Raw genomic sequence first — 15388 nt, 5'->3', positions numbered from 1 at the left:
GCTTCGTAGCACTACCACCTCTTTCTTCAGAAGCAACGATGCGTTATTTGTTGAGAAATCTGCCATTTCTTTCTATCGTCGCCTTTTCAGTTTGTTGTGACTTAGCCACTGTGTCACAAAGTAAGGGCGAGAAACAGTGGGGCATTGAGTGTAAGTGGTGGGCCTTTTCGCTTTCGCTCTGGGAGCCGTACCTTGTACGTCTCCAAATTATGTCAATGTCAATTCAGGAGGCTGGATTCATCTTTTGCCTACGCGAACAGAAATGGTTTTAAACGCCCGAGTTTTCGGTGCGCCCCCCTGAACCGGACACCCGCATCCAATCAAGCCGCAGTTGCGATCGAAGTCTTTTTCAGAAGCCACAAGCCCCCCGTCAAACCTCAGATAAACGCGCCTGTGCTGCTATGCCAACGTGTAAACGCTGAACTAGGCGTAGCTCCGAAACGAAAAATGTGCGAAATGTTCATATTCTTACAGACCACATATTTCGTGTGTTTTTGTATTTTTTACACACAGAATAAATCGCTAGGCCGGAAACACTCCTCGCTAATATATATTAAGCGTTCAGATGAAGCATACTATCAAACGGGAAACGGTGTTCCGCAAAAAGTATCAAGAGGAAGCCCGCTTCGTTTCAATACTACGAATCTTATTTACGAAACTTATCCTATTGAATACTACAAATCTACTACAAATAAATTCTACGAATTTTATTCATGATAGTGTAGCGCCACCATCATCATCTTCGTCAGCGCCACCATCATCATCGGTAGATGGGCCAACGGGTCACGAAGGACACGCAGCACCCAGCACCCGGTCTCGGAAGGGCCCCCTCGTTCTATGCGCCTCGTTCCGATCATGGCACAGCCAACTCACCCACAAAAAACGTGGGCTTGGCCGCACCGCCTCATTGGCCGCCTACAATTTGGTGACCCGGACGAGAGGCTTCGCCATGGATTCGCAACGCTGCTTCCCCAGCCAGAACGCGGACGACGGCACGCGAAGAACGTTCCCCGCCCTCCCAGACCTTCCTTTGCTGATTCCGTTTGGCGCCATCAGAAACCACGCTGCATGGTTCGTCATCCTGGAGAGCCATTTTTATGTTCACGACATCCAGTCCCAAGAAACCAGGTACCGCGTCACTTTAGAAAAGTTACCTGCTGACCTCACTGGGCGCATTCAGCTGCCGGCCCCAGGCCCACGTGCATACGACGATCTGAAGGCTGCGGTCCTAAACCACTATGGTATAGCACCGCCTTCGTCCACACCACCACGCCTTTCAACGGCATCAGTGGATTGCACGTCGCTGGTCTGTCCACCCTCACATGACCAACAAACGCGAGCCCCGACTTCGACTTGCGGCGCTTCCGAGTTGGCGTTGCACTTAGTTAACTCGACTCCACACCATGGTGCAGTCCCACACGTTGTTGCGTCGCCTGCCCAAACCCACCCTGGTGTGGACTGCTTTGCCGCTAACAACTGGGACACTTCACCGCCTTCTCCGCACGGCACGGGTGAGAATGAACTTTTAGACCCTTCTCCTCCCCGCACATTCGAGCCCTTTCCCCCGTCAGTGGTGGAACAGCTTCCAGCAGTCGACAACAGCTTGAGATCCTCACTCGAAACTGATCAGACTGCCTCCGACAGTCCTGACATCCTGGCTACGACGGAGACACCGGAGAAGCAATTGCGGGACAAACGTCCCAACAAATGTCACCGAATGAACAATCTCGTGTCCCCATGCAGTCAGACGCGCCGCAAACTGCTAACCCCACCTCGGCCGATTCCCTGCTACAGGAGCGCATTCGGTTTACGGTGTGACAGGCGCTCTGCTCTGCGACCCCGGTTGAAATCAGCGCGAATGCCCTGCACGACAAGAACCTGACCCTCCGCTAGTTCGAGAGATGCTTGTCGTTGGCGCCCTCCACTGCTCCGTCTAGCACGGCGCATGCGCACGTTGCCCAGACAGCAACACATCCCCAGAGCTCACACGACAGCACAGTCAATCCCGCACTCCGCTCGTAATTCTGCTGCACGACGCTTCACCTTGTCGCTGTTCTTCCAGTTACGCCTGCCGTTCGCGCCACCATCAATTGCAGCAGCCGCTTCGCATCCCGCAATGCGTCCGCGGCTGCACTCCCAGCCTCGTCCACCAGAGGTTCCCCACATCCCGGACGCTACCTCGCCGACGACCAGGACCGTGCCGTTTAGTCAACCCCTGCCACTTGACCCCTGACTACATAAGGATTCTCCTTGACTAAGGACAAATTTTACATACCTGTACATTGTGCATAGTGTATTTTCGCGCATTGTCATTTACAATCGTCACTTTACCGCGCTTCACGCTAGGGGGGGAGCCCTGTAGCGCCACCATCATCATCTTCGTCAGCGCCACCATCATCATCGGTAGATGGGCCAACGGGTCACGAAGGACACGCAGCACTCAGCACCCGGTCTCGGAAGGGCCCCCTCGTTCTATGCGCCTCGTTCCGACCATGGCACAGCCAACTCACCCACAATAAACGTGGGCTCGGCCACACCGCCTCATCGGCCGCCAACAATAGCCTATTTTATTCCGGCGTACAATGGTTATAAGCACATTTGACGAAGTGTACTCTGCAGTTTCGACTTATTCAACTGCAGAAGACAACGCCGCTGGCACACTTGGAGGGGGGGGGGGCTGAAAAATTATCTATTTTTTCTTACACCTGTTTTTTTTTTTTGAACTTCAGATTTCTGAACACCCTTTCCAGACAGCCTGTGTATTTACCAAGAGTTTGTCACCTTGCCGGCCCGCCTTTCGTATAAAAAAAGTTGGCGCTTTATGTTGCAGCAGCATACACCTCGAGCGCTGCCTGTAGAGGCATCATTGAAATTGCCCTAGTGGCTCATTTTCAAAGCAGTCGTGGGAGCCTCCCGCCGCTCAACACTGTCGCCGTTGCTTTTGCGGCACGTTCGCGACTGATATTTTTCGCTTGTATACGTTGCAAATGCGTCTTTATGTTGAGCAGTCACTCTGTTTGCAAATATGGTGTATTTACGAAAATGTAAATGCTTCTAGTGCGATCTGGGTGACGTATATTCGGTACGTATAAGCGCCAAGTGTGTGTCACAAGCCGGCGTCGCAAAACCGGCGTATGCATGAAGCTGATTGTAATTCCACTATCCTGAAATATACTAACAGTACCACCAAAAGCAGCGTTCGCTCAGGTGCTCATGCGTCAGCTGTACACTACGATGTAACTCTGTTTTGTGTGCTTAGATAACCTAGTGGATAGCACGCAGGATAGCACGCCAGTTACCCTTCGTGTCTCAAATATTGATCACTACCCCGAACAAGCCGTTTGGGCATAAATATCACGTACATGCTACGCAATAATTATGATAGACGATGCAAAATTATATGTGGGAGTCATCACAAGACAAAGAATTTGCATTTGGGTTGTTTTGTCACGAGATGAACCCTTGCGAACACTGATCTGCTGCAAATATCCTCCGCTTATATCCGCGGCCGGGACTAAACGCTTCTTCCAAACATCGTCATATGACAAACGGATCCTGCAGAAAAGAGGCACAAAAGTGAACTCAGAGGGCCTTATCAGATACCACAGCCTTCCAACAGCTTTTATCGCTTGTAAAATCTTGATGCTCCAAGAAATGTGTCCGCCGTTTGATCAGATGATCGTTCAAGTGGAAAACCAAACAAAACTCAACCCGCAGCTTCTGTGTGTGTGTGTGTAAAACCGTCATTCCATAATTTCGCTCCACATTTGGCCATAACGATAATTAGGCGCCCCCTTTCAGCCCCTGTCTTGGCAACTATAAGTGCATTTCGCATCTAATTGGTCTATTGAGTCCTATCGTGCTTAAGGGTCGACAAACGCGTTTCAGCATTTCTAAAACTGCACTGGTGTTTTTAACTAGCGTACGAGCTGTACTGTTTCTTTTGGACTAGGCAGACCATTTATTTCTCCGTAGTTCTAATCACTCTCCGTGGCTCTTTCCATCACGTGGGTCTGGGCGCATATTTGCGAACCAGGGCCTTGTAATATACTAATATGTTAGCGTGGCCTCTATTCCAAGAAAAGGCACAAGGTATTGCCCCGGTTTTAATATGCACATCCCTGATACATATTTTTTACGACGTATATATTCGAAACAAAGCCGCATTCGTGGTCGGCGTTGCAAAAAGAAACCAACCTCTCAATGTGCCAGTATCTGGTCTAAATGCGGCGACAATAGAATTCACTTGCGCCTGGCATATTCGGAGGTGACAGCTGTGATATGCTGCTGCGTAGCCTACTCACGAAAGAGCGGTGAAGAAGCGCGCAGTTTATCGTACCCGAAAAGAACTTGTCGGCGTTCAAATGAATGAATGAATGAATGCTTTATAACTATATATTTTTACGGGTGTAGGTCCCCTCTGTTCAGGGAACCTATAGGTTGCCTGTCATGGCCACCTATGAGGCGTCATGTAGACTTATTGAGTCCTTGTCGTTGGCATGTTCACGTCTCCTGCAGTGGCGTTTCAGGTTTTGCTTCATGAAAATTGTGGGGCCGGTTTGGTCTTCACATGATAAGAATCTCACAATGGTTTCTTCGCCTGGTTCCTTGTTGCAGTTGCGAATAGGTGACGCTGGTCCAGCACTCCCAGGCATATCGAGCCCTGTGGTAGTGGTGTTACTTGTTAAAGGGCCAATTGCGCTGGAGTTGAGGGTACCCGTTTGCACCTGCCTCACTAAGACCTGCTCTTATTTGGTTAGGTATTTGTGTGGTTTAGTGTAAGGTTTCGGGTAGCGTCATAGATCTTTCAGTGTGATGGGTTTTGGTAGGCTGCGATCTCTCTGTTGCTGGATGCGGTTGCAGGGAGCCCGGAGTGCGGTTTCGCGGGTGAGTCGGCGTGATCTTTCGTTACCGTAAATCCTGACGTGACCTAATACCCAGTAGAGTCTAACCATTTCTTTTATCGTTTCATAAAGCATGCGTGCTGGGGGTATTCGGTTGTATATGATGCGTGAACAAGCTTTTTGTAAATCCCTGTAGATGATTATATGTTCGGTGGGGTGTGCGTATTTGTAGGTGGCTTCGCCAATCGCGTACATTTCTTCTTCAGTGCCCTGTGTGCAAGGACAGTGGCCCGGGGCTTCATTTCCTTCCAATCCGACTGCGGCCCATGCCCGTTGGTTCCTATGGTTGCTGGCGTCTGTGAACATCTGTCGTTCATTCCAAGTGCGCGGTATTTTCTTCGTAAAGTTTGCTGCTGTAATGTTTTGTTAGTGTCGTCCTTTTCGCTGCAGTTTCTCTTGGGATGGGTGCTACAGTAATTCGATTGTGGTCTTCCGGGCTGATTGGTTTCTCTCCTTCTAGGGGATGGTTGGTGTCAAATTTAGGTACTCGTAAAAGGTCTTGTCTTTGGACGGTGCTTCTTAGTCTGGCTAGTTGGTTGTGCTTGTGTGCTGCTATGATGCTTTCGTATGTTAAGTAGAATCCAGTGTTCTCGATTTGCGTATTGGAGGTGCTCATCGGAACTCTCAAGGTGACCTAAGTAAATTTTGTAAGAGCGCAATAGGCTTCTCGTTGTGTTTCTTGGTTAGCGTACAATACGGTATGGCGTATCTGATACGTAACCTGATGAGTGCGTCATGAAGTTGTAGTTCGGCTTCCTTGTGGGGTGTAGTTGGGCTTCCATGTGTGTTCGCAATTCTTCTGCTGACTTGGAGGAGCTCGTTCCCTTGTCTTATTTCATTAGCTGCCGCGGCGTCTGCTTTTCTGTTGGAGTGTGGGTGTCAACCTAGAACTATTGTCTTCTTCACTGTTGGTAGTGGTTTTTGGCCGATGTTAAGATGTATCGGGGTGCATGCCATCTTGGGGGATGTACTGCAAGAGGTGACACTTTTCAGGGCTGCCTCTTGAAGCGTATCCTGAATCTGTCCTGGCGACCCCTGCTTGACCCATAAAGTAATGTCGTCTGCATACAGGCGGTATTGAAGTGTTTGGTGTCTTTCAGAGATCGATGTATTTTTAGCGTAGCTCAGGTGAATAGCCTCGCGAAATCACCTCTCTTTGAGGGTTGCCTTTCTGGGGGTGTCGAATGTCTAGGTATTGATTGTCACCGATCTAGATGGAAAGTGCTCATTTTTGCAAGAATTGAAGGACCTAAGTATATATTGGCGTTTCATTGTTCGTTTTGGCCAGTTCCTGCTATATAGCTTCGTGAGGTACATTATCAAGTCCTTTTCGCAAGTCCGCAGCTGCTATTTCTCTAAATTGTGACGCGCTGGGCTCATTTATCACTTACTAATATAATGCTAGGAGGATATCTTGGGTAGATAGTTTCGGTTGAAAGCCTAGAACATTGGAGGGGATGTGGTGTGGTGTTCTTCAAGATGCGTTTGCACCCGTTGTAATACCACTGTATCGAGGAGCTTACCGCCGTTGGATGTAAGTGTGATTGGTCTGAGGTTTGATGTGTTGATTGCGTCCCTGGTTTTGGGATAAAAATCATCTTGCCTGTTTTCCATTCGGTGGACAGGGGGGTTTGCCCTTCCATATGTTGTTAGCCTGTTGAAGCAGCCATTCTTGATACTCATCGCTGAGGTTCAGGAGGCAAAGGTTTGTAATTAGGCCTGGTCCCTGGGTTTTGGCTTGTTTACAGTCTTGCATAGCGGATTTCAGTTCACTGACGTTAACTGTCGTGTCAATAGCTTTGTTTTCGCTGCCGTTTTTTTTCTCGTATTTGGGGTTGTCGTGTTGACGTACATCGTTTTAAAGCAAAGCTTTCTACCTCTACCCCCCAAGGGTTCTTTCGCGACCGTTGGTGTCACCAGAAAACTCCAGCGAACAAATAAAATAATTTACTGGCACCGCCGGGAATCGAACCTGAAACTAATAGACTAACAAAGCCAGAGCCCGTAGTCTTACCGATTTAGCTACGAGCCCACGCGAGGACGGGGAAGACGGGTGGTGTACTCACCAAGCACATCTACGGGTTTACCCCCTGCGTTCTCGCTGAATGCAACGTGAAAGCGTCACGCGACTACTCATGCCCGTCTAGTGGCCCTGTGCGCACCTTGCTCATGTGCTAAGAGTTACAAAAAAAGGAAGCTCCCACCAATGCATCGCATCTCACTTCTAGTACGACAATGTGCTAAAGCCTGTGGCCTCCAGTGTTCACGTAAAACATCACAACTCCTCGTTGTCCGCCCTCACGCCAAATCAAGGAATACCTTAAAATGCTCCTTGTTTGCCAGGTCATCACTCCAAGCCCCAGCATCAAGATCCTGGGGCTACATCTCGAGGCTAACACCAAGAGTGACGTATCCTTGCAGCGCCTGAATAACAGCATTATTCAAATCATACACATGATCAGGCGAGTTGCCACCAAGAAGCGAGGCCTATGTGAATCCGGTACCTTTCGATTAATTGAAGCTTTTGTCCTCTCTAGAGTCACTTACGTCAACCTCCTGTCTTCTTCTCAACAAGGAAGACATAGAGAGGCTCTATGTAATGATTAGAAAGGCGGTCGATCAGGCCATTGGTCTTCTCATGAGTGCGTCCACACAGAGGCTGCTTAGCACGGTGCTCCACAATACGGTGGAAGAGCTAGCTCGTCATGTGAGGGTTCATAGTTCTAAGCAAAGAGAGCATCTTTAGTTTTAGTCGCCAAGAGTCTGGGAGAACGTCAAGCGGAGTGACATTCTGGCCTGCCCAGCCAATCTGGTGAAGCATGCGGTTACCCACCGCAGTTCTGAGTCGGGCCATCTGGTTAGAAAGATGGCCTTCTATCACCTAGCGTCACCGAAAAGCACGGGCTCAACCGCTAAACACCACCCTCGGCGGGTATCATGCAGTTATCTACACAGACGCCTCTAAACATCGAGGGAAGCAATACGCCATCGTCGTGGCTACCTCCAGAACCAACCTCCTTGCCTGTACCTCGCTTAGGACCCAAGAAATGACGGCAGCAGAAGAGGCAACCATCACCCTGGCTCTCACTCAACCAGGGGTCGGAGGGTAGTCACCGATTCCTAGCAAGCCTACTGGAATTACCAGTCGGGTTGGGTGTCCTGACCTGCACTGCGCGTGCTAAAAAAACCACTCCCCAAACGGTTCCATTCAGCTCATCTGGACACCCCCTCACGCTTCAATGGAGGGCAACAAATACGCCCACCAAACAAGCCTTCGCTTTTACCTCCCGTGCTATGGAGCTGCAAGAGGACAGTCATCCACTTGTCACGTTCAGGGAGATAACCCAGCATTATCGCCTTCTGAGACAGACAGTACCTTCGCCTTACCCTGACCTTTCCAGAGAACAACAAACAACCCTACGGCTCATACAAATCGGTCTCCTTCCCACAGCCTACACGTCCTCACTTAATGCATCCGAATCGCCACGACGCTGAATGTAAACTTTGCTCAGAAGTAGAAAGACTCTGCCCCATAATCGGGGTGTGCGACTTTAGCCCTGAGTACCCTCTTCTCTTTCTGTCAACTACCCAACAAGAGCAATGGGAGATGCTGCTGTCCAGGCCCTCTCTACCTACCCAGCTTCAGCGGGTGGACAGAACACAGGCTGCGCGGACTGCATATGGGCCCCACAAAAGAAGGAATCCCTCCCCAGGGCTGCACTCTGGGCCGTTCAGAAATCTGAACAGAAGTATTTCTTCCTTCTTCTCCTCCTTCTCTGTCGCAAATCTCGTCGTCTCCGTCCGCGGCCCAGAGATGGAGAAGTCAGATCGTCTAACACCGGGTTGGAGCTTTAATTTTATAAAAACGTTTACACTCTTATGCTACACCAATACAACTCAACCAAACACCGTTCATGCATCATGCATTGATTTAACCTTAGCAAGAATATCTCTTTGAAGTAATAAATGGAGGGGTTAAGTGCATTTCACTTTTCTCTGGTTGTACTATTTGTAGAGCGATGTGAGTGAATTTAAGTGACGTCGCTTGGGTAATCGTTAAGGGTGCTGTTTACAGCTTTGCTTTCCAACCACATTCACGGGGTGGATTGGCGCGATTTTTTTTCTTTCTTCGAGGAGTTTCTGAGGGTCGTCGTGTTCAGTGGTTAGTTGTGCTATTTTTGCGTGTTGCTGCTCTTCGATGTGTTCCGATTGTGGAGGTGTTTAATGAGTTGCCATGTTTTCGAAATGCTTAGCGGTCCCTGCAGGCTAGTACATAGGTCGGTCCACTGTGTCGTTTGGAGCTGGAGCGTGTAGTTCTGTATGTGGGCGTTCAGTTTGTTGATCCTACTCCTCAAGGAACGGTTGGTTTTGATGCGTTTCCAACTTTTCAGGAGGGCTTCCCGAGCTTTGCATCAGTGAAGTAGGTGTTTCTTCATCGCGAGTTCTCCCTCGTTCTGTATAGGGATTTTCGTGTGTTTTTTTCTTGTACTCTCATATTTGTTATGTACACTCTCCCAATGTCGGCTAGCTTGACTCCAGTGCGGTGTTTTTTCATCTCGTCCCAGTTCGTTATGTGCTGCTGCCTACACTTGATACGCGGTGGCGTGAAGTCCACCACTAGGAGTATGATGTGGCGATCGCTCCGAAGGTGTTTTCGCGTGTAGTTCAATCTAATTTAAATTTCTGCTGTTGCGAATGTGAGGTCCGGGTAGGTGTCTCTTTCCACCAAATTCCCGTGTCGTGTCTGTTTCTGCACGTCGTTATGTAGTACGTAATGGCGGCCGGTGGTGTCTTTCGCTAGGGTGGCTCCCTTCTTGCTGTCTTTGTGATAGCCCCATGCTGTGTGTGGCGCATTGAAGTCCCCTAGATGTAGGTGGGCTTGCTTGCTATTTTGTGTTTGTAGGTATTTTTCGATATCTTGGAGCTCGTGATTAGGCGGACGGTATACATTTGTGATTAACAAGGCTTGCTTTTGCGGTCCCAGCTGTATCGATATGGCGTATTCTCGCGAGCTCGACTTGTGCGCCAGAAGTTTTTTGCGCGTAAGGGTAGCAGTGGTGGGATGGTCTTCGTGTGTCGTGTATCCTGTAATGTTGGGCAATTTTCCTGGCTCTGCAATGCTGCTATGTCGGGATAGGGGTTCTATTTGGCCACCCAAGCTTGAAGCTCACCTTTCTTTCTTGGTAGGCCACGGCAATTTCACTGCCTTAATTTAAGCGGTCGCGCTATGTTGTAAATGATCTTGATGATGTTTTGTATGCTTTTTTCCAGGTTTCCCATTCTTTGTCTGAAATGTTCGTAGATTTCGTTTTGGTACTGAATGGATGTTAGCATGGCTTCCAACCAGATGGCTGGAGGGAGAGGGCTCGTCTGTTTCGGGTTAAGTGCGGCCACCACCCCTTGAAGCTTGGAAGGCGCCGTCTTTTTTTCTGAACAGGTCGCCCAACATGTGGCTGCTGCTGTCACAGTGTGGGAAATCAAGACACGGCTGCCGACACAGCGAGCCAAGTGCGTTGTTTTGTTTTGTTATTACATTGTGTGCATTTAGTGAGAGTTGATTCTGTGCCAATAATGAACTCACACTTGCCCATAGCGCTAATATCATCAAGTCCACGGAAATATCGTAGCCACGTCCACTTTGAAAGAGGAGGAAAATAACGTACGCACAACCATCGTCGTCTAGACTTGGCACACATAAGACACATGGTTGCGGGAAGTTCACGGTGCGGTCATTGCGCGGGAAATAAATAAAAGTCATTTTAAAGACGAACTTCAGGGGTGCAATTATTACGCGAGTGCGATCGTTATGCGAGTAAATAGGGTGCTTCTGCCATAATTTGGTATGTTTTGTCCCCACATCAGGCACACGCCTTGAGAGCTTTCAGTACTATAAAAAATTCCGGACCGCTTCTAGACGCCACTAAAAAAAAGGTGTGCACTTTACGTGTACTTTATGCACCCACTTTAACAAATTTGTTGCAATTTTTCTTGCACTTCTCATTTCTAGTGCGTTAGCGACATCGAGAAGTTATGCGATCAAGTTAAAGGTATATTATTATACAGCATATTTTCTCCTGTAGGTGAGAGTATCAACAAGTGTAAAAGTGCCTAACGATGCCCCCAAGGGCTGTTCAGCATGTGCGTTGGCATCAAAGTGCAGCCGCTTCAATGAACACAGGAACCCTACCATCACCATCAGTAAACAGCTACACCAAGCCAGCGTCAACCTAAAAGCACGATACCCTCCAAGCACTTGCAGTTGGGGAATAATGATAACACGGCAAAAGCGATGGCGCAGCAGGGGTGACGAAATACCACCCAGTGTACTTGCGCTTCACGGCCCGTGCCGCCAGCAGTTCTCCGCGCAGCACAAGCAGCTTACTACACTGGGGTGGTCATAAAAGCCGTTATGCCGCTTTCCAAAAAATAGAGAATCATTTCTAGACCGTCCAATTTGAGATAGAAACTGTCACAGACCACAAGATCTTGTCTGGTGCCTGGGAACCCAAGTTGACAACTGAAAAATTGATTGCGTCTGTCCTTCCCCGGAGTATCATGATTGCGTCTGTCCTTCCCCGGAGCCCGGTGAGGCAGCCGCCTCACCGGCATCGAGTTCTTGCTACGCCCCGACTGTGCTTTACTATAGATCTTCTTGCTCATTCCCCCACGCAGACTCAATTTGAGCCGGATGATATCTTTATGCTGACGTTTATGATGCCCGGGTGCTTATTAACGTGGCATATAACGATATCAGATGTACAAAGGTATCAAACTGAACACTTGTGTGATCAGTACTGGGGCAGTCTGCCGTAATAAAATTAACGAACATTCCCGCCTTAATGATGTAGAGAACGTGTCGCTACAACTGCGAACTAGCCATTGTTAACAACGCGCATGCAGCTTTGGTAGGCGTGTGTGTGTGTGTTGTAATTGTTGTGATTTCTTTGCGCGACCTGTAAAATAAACTTCTGTGCTCTAAGGACTCATTTTTTTACCCACTAGAGTACGTTTTTTCGTTTTTTGTATAAACCGGTTAGTACAGACTAGCTCCGGTAAAAACAATCAAGCACAACCGAGCGTTGTCGTTTGGACTGCGAAATAAATTGACAAATAGGTTGGGTGGATCGTATGTTGTTTTGACATCGACACTGCGGCTGCTCTAGCTATGACGTACGACGTAACATTTAAGGCGTTAGTTTGGAGTGGATAGAATTATCTTGGCCCGTCAAAAACAAGCCAGAGCCAAAATAACGCGTTGTTTTGTGTTTAGACATGCTTCAAACTTTGTTCATTCTTATTACTCATTTAAAGAATTACCCAAGGCGAAGCAAAACAGCTTCTAAGTTTTTATTTCAAAAGGTTAGGGTAAATATAACTCAAAATATGTTTATTTACAGTCGTTCATCAAAATATTGTCAGAGGGGCTTCTTTACCAATGGCAGATAGCGAGTAAATATCAAAGGTCAAAATAAGCGCAGAAGAATGTGCATTCTTTATTTGAGAAGCAAATGTATTTCTAACAATCAAATCAAGGGAATATTTCCTAATTGGCGCGGTGTACCACGACAACGAGACTTCGATTGACATTTTGAACAGTTAAAGTTTGAGATATCTGGAAGTGTGTATATCATTAGGAATTGTTGTTTTGTACAAGTCGAAACGAATAGAGTGCAACGCGTGTATAACAAAGCGCGCGAGACAGCAATATTTTTGTTATACACGTAACTATACCACATGCGTTGGCAGCTTCTCTGACCCACTATAAGGCCAATGAGCCTGTTTAAAGAAATTATTTTTTGGTTGTATCACATTTAGAGTCGAATAGGTAAAAATTCAATTTTTTTCCGCGCCCTAAAATAACGTACTGAATGCACAAATATGGCGAACATGGTAGAAGGGATTTTAATGGCGTGCGAGAGCGCGAGCTCAAGGAGGAACGAGATCTGTATCTGCAGAACGTTAGAAGCCGCTACCGCTTAGCAGGTAGTCATAACGCTTGGCCCAACGGCAAACTCTTCAACCCTGCTCACCTGATGATCATGATACGCGCCTATGAAAGCCTCCACAGGAACGCCTATGATAGCCTCCACAAGGTCATCATGTGTGGGGCCAAAGCAAACCAGGACCTGAACGTTTACTAGGACATAATCATCGGCATCCTCAATTTATGCTACGTATAAAGACGCACTGTACATGTTTATTTATTCCTCAAATTAAGCGGCCCCATCGGATGACTCATGCTCATCGGAACACCTAGCGGCTGGGTCGTGCGCTTCCAGGAAGCTCACGACCCGTGAAGTTTACCGGTGCTCAGCTACGGGGTTGAAACTTCGAGGCTCACTAAAAGGATAAAAGTTAAAGTGAGGAGAACTCAACGAGCAATGGGACGAATGTGATAGGTATTACACTACCCGAAAAGAAGCACAGTGGGTTACGGCCAAAATGCGTGTTAAGGATGTTGCGGAAGCCACCCGGCACCCCAGTGCAAGCGGCTGCCGTGAGACGGGGCTTTTCCTTTGTCTCCGGCTGGGCGACAGTGCGCCTTTGTGAAAGACGCTAATTGGTGACGTCACCACCAGCTTAGTGCAAGGGTCATTCCCCCACACTCTTCATTGGTCGCCGTCGGGAGAGGCATAAGTTGCTGTACGGCTGACTCCCGGCATTAGTCCTGGAGGCTTGTCCGTCTCCTCGCTTGAGGTGCCTTGTTTTCCCTCTCTTTTAAAGGACTCAGGGGTTCCCCTTCTTTCCCTCGTCGGGGGACACTCTCAATGTAAGCATCTTTTGAACCAGCCCCACGTTCTCGGTTGCGCCTCCTTCAGCAGCCGAACTTCCATGCTGCTACATACTTCGTGACCCGATAAACGCTTCAACGAATACGCCGCGATGAGTTCTGACGACAACCCTTTTGCCTCCACGCCTGCAGTCTTCGCCACAGAACTGGAGCTACAAATGTTTCGCCTAAAATTCAAGAATTTATTTCAGCCAGGTGGAGGCCCGTTTTCAGCTGCGCAAATCACCTTGCAATCACCGAAGTGCCCTTACGTCGTCGCAGCCCTGCCCCCAAGAATCGCCGACGCTATCGATGACATTTTGGTTTCATCCCCCACACAAGGGGAACAAAGATGGTGTTGGGCCACCCCGAGGCACCTAAAGAAAGCAGACATCAGCAGTTCTTGTGTGGGGAAGAGCTGGGGGACCAACGACCTTCCCAACTGCTGCAACTACTCCGTGTGCACGCTAGTCAAGACGGCCAGCTCCCACATCTTCATGACCGTTTTCTGCAACGGCTGCCCCAGTCGGTGCGCGTGGTTCCGATGGGTTGGGATGAGGCGTCTCTTGATCGACTGGCGCAACTTTCCAATCACATCACAGAATATTCTGCTATAAACTTTGCGGCCATAGCTACTGCAAGAATACACGAACAACCAGATCGACTGTCGCGCCTTGAGGAGAAATTGGAACAGCTTGCCGAGGCCATGCAACAACTCTGGCTGTCTGGCGCTCCCCAACAGGACGAGCCACGACGCAACCGATACCCTTTAAGACAGTTAAACTCTTCCCAGAAAACCAAGTCACGAGATGGACAGGACGGAGTTTGCTAATACCACCGTCGTTTCGCGACGGGTTCTAGCCGCTGCACTCACCCTTGCTTGTTTCAGGGAAAGGCTCCGTCCAGTCGTTAACGGCGGCTTACGAGATCGCCCCTCCACCCAGCCGCCTGTTCTTCGTAATCGACCGAGTAAGTAATTCGCGCCTGCTTGTCCACACAAGAGCCGAAATCTGTATTGTCCGGGCCACCCCCGAGGATCGCCGACGTAGCAAGAACACATCGTTGCTGCAGGCGGTGAAAAACGCTGCCATCGCTAAGTACGGCTTCCGCTCTCTGAAAATAGACGTTGGACTCAGGCGCGTGCTTTGCTGGGTCTTCGTAGTGGGAGACGTTAATTTCACCATACTAGGCGCAGACTATCTCAGCCACTTCAGCATTGATGTGAGTGTACGTGAACGTTGCCTCAAGGGTAACAACACATACCTCAGAATACGTGGTTTGGAGTCAAACATCTGCTCATCTGGCATCTGCACCTTTCAGCCAGTATCTGCCTACCACCACATCCTGGCCGACTTCTCTCCTCTAACATAGCTCTGCACGACGGATCAGCAGGTGAAACATAACGTGACTCACCACATCGTCACCACCCAGCCGCCAGTCACCGCCCGCCCACGACAGCTCTCCAGCACTAGGCTTTAAACTGTACGCAGTGATTTCGAGCAAATGCTCAAACTGGCAATTATTCGCCCTTCGTCTAGCAACCATTCTTCACCGCTGCACATGGTGCCTAAAAACGACGGGGACCACTTGGGCCCATGTGGTGACTACACAGCCTTAAACGCATCGACAACGGCTTACAAGTATCCTCTGCCACACAATCTAGATTTTAGTGCGGGGTTGGCAGGTGCAAAAATATTCACCAACATCGACCTCA

The sequence above is a fragment of the Haemaphysalis longicornis genome, unplaced genomic scaffold (assembly GCF_048455015.1).
Source record: "Haemaphysalis longicornis isolate Haplotype H1 unplaced genomic scaffold, Haemaphysalis longicornis Haplotype H1 scaffold_6, whole genome shotgun sequence".
Taxonomy (NCBI): Eukaryota; Metazoa; Arthropoda; class Arachnida; order Ixodida; family Ixodidae; genus Haemaphysalis; species Haemaphysalis longicornis.
Note: the sequence above shows the minus strand (reverse complement) of the source record.